Source organism: Corylus avellana, chromosome ca8, assembly GCF_901000735.1.
Source record: "Corylus avellana chromosome ca8, CavTom2PMs-1.0".
NCBI lineage: Eukaryota > Viridiplantae > Streptophyta > Magnoliopsida > Fagales > Betulaceae > Corylus > Corylus avellana.
The window spans coordinates 1,480,265-1,482,201 of NC_081548.1; positions in this window are offsets into that span (position 1 = coordinate 1,480,265).

Below are 1,937 nucleotides of genomic sequence, written 5' to 3' on the forward strand. Positions count from 1 at the left end.
CTATTAACTACTTAAATATCGTATTATTTGACCCTTTTGGATTGAAGTGTTTTAAAAACAAGTGTAATGGAAAGTTTAGAATTTTAGAGTGTGCCAACTAGCAGCACCATTATAGAACACAATCTATTCACCTACCCAATATGTCAAAAAATTTAAAGCTAATGAAAAAAAAAAAAAAGAAGAAGAAGAAGAAGTTAGGCTCTTAAATATATCTCATATTAGGCTAGCCGAATATAGCATTTATATTGCAAAGGACACAAACTTTCTCTAAACCAGTTTAAAAGAAATTTCATTCAATGTCAATATAGAAACATAATGGTCCGACACAAATTTCCTCCAAACCAGTTTAGAGAAAATATATTTACGACAATCTACTCTATTAAAATTACAAATAGATTAATTCGATATAAAGGGGGGTTGATGTGGCATAAAAACGAAAATAATAATAATAATAATAACAACATTTTTTTATGAATGAAAATGAAAAAAAAAAAAAATTGTTTATTCATGTGAATAAAATAATTTAACCTTTTGGATTAAAAAAAAAAAAAAAAAAAGATTAACTTTGCAAAGGCTCTTGAACTTTTAGTTGTTTTGAAAAAAAAAACCCTCAAAGTTCAAAAACTCATATTTTCACCCCCTTAAACTTATAATTTGATGTAATCCACCATTCTCTTAGGATTTGGCTTTAAATCCTAAGAGCATTTCCAATGAAAGAACCAAATGTTACTTTTATCTAAAATAGCTATTAAAATGTTTAAAAAAACCCTAAACCCTACATTGGATTAGCCAAAAGAAAATGTAAAATAGATATTTGATTGAAAGAGTTAAAAAAAAAAAAAAAAACTAAATGTAGCAGCATTTTTGAAGGAAGCCATTTTATTTTTTACTCTTTCTCTCACATGTTTTCTCTTTTTCCTAAATCTTTTCCTATTTTTTCTTAAAAAATATAGCTAATCGGATGTAGATACATTTAAAAATTCATTAGCTAAAAATAAGTTTTGATGAGCTATTTTGCATAAAAATTTGGTTTCTCAATTGTGAATGCTCTAACCAAGGTTATGAAAAATACCAAAATATCTTCAACTTTTTTTAATGTTTAATTAATGGTAAATTTAGAAAGTCTCAGTGGTATAAAATGTCTTTTATAAATTTCAACGTCTTTTTAACGCCAAACCCTAACTAATGAGGTTAAATTACATTAAATTAAAAGTTTGATAAGTAAAATTGAAATTTTTTAAATTTGACTCTTTTAAAAACGTGTTAAAGTTGAAAAGCCTTTGTGAAATTTAAAAAAAAAACAAAGAAAATGGTTGCTAAATATCTAATATTAATCAGGATATTAAATGAGAAGAAACTGACAATTTGGACGGTAACTTTGACGGATCCGGCTTCTATGCGGTAGTGAAAACTACCGCATAGATGCTGTTATTCCAAACAGCGTCGTTTTGTGTATAGCAAAAGTAGATCCCTTTGCAAACGGCATAGTTTTAACTTAAAAAAATTGGACTCTTCTGCAATAAGATTCACGCCGTCAACAGCAAACGGCAAACCGTGTTTAGGAGCCTTTCAGAGCCAACTGTGGTTGGCTTCCAAGCAATCACTAGTCCAGCTTCGCCACCTCTGGTTCTTTAGTTCATACTCACCTCGCTCGGCTGAGGGCACTCTGATGTTTGGTGTTGAGATTAATATGAATCCTCCTTTGGGATCTTCACAGCATACCAAAAGGGCTGTATCGAAATTTCTTTCTATGAAGATTAGGAACGGATCGCTTTCTCCTGCATAAAGTTCATATACAAGACAAAATTCGTTTCCAAGGAGAAGAGCTCCTTCAAATGTAGGCTCAGAATCCATTAATTGAGTAAGGTTTTTGAGGAGGTTCTACGGTTTGGACGAAATTGCCTCTTATTCATTTTCATTCTCTGTCTCTCTCTCTC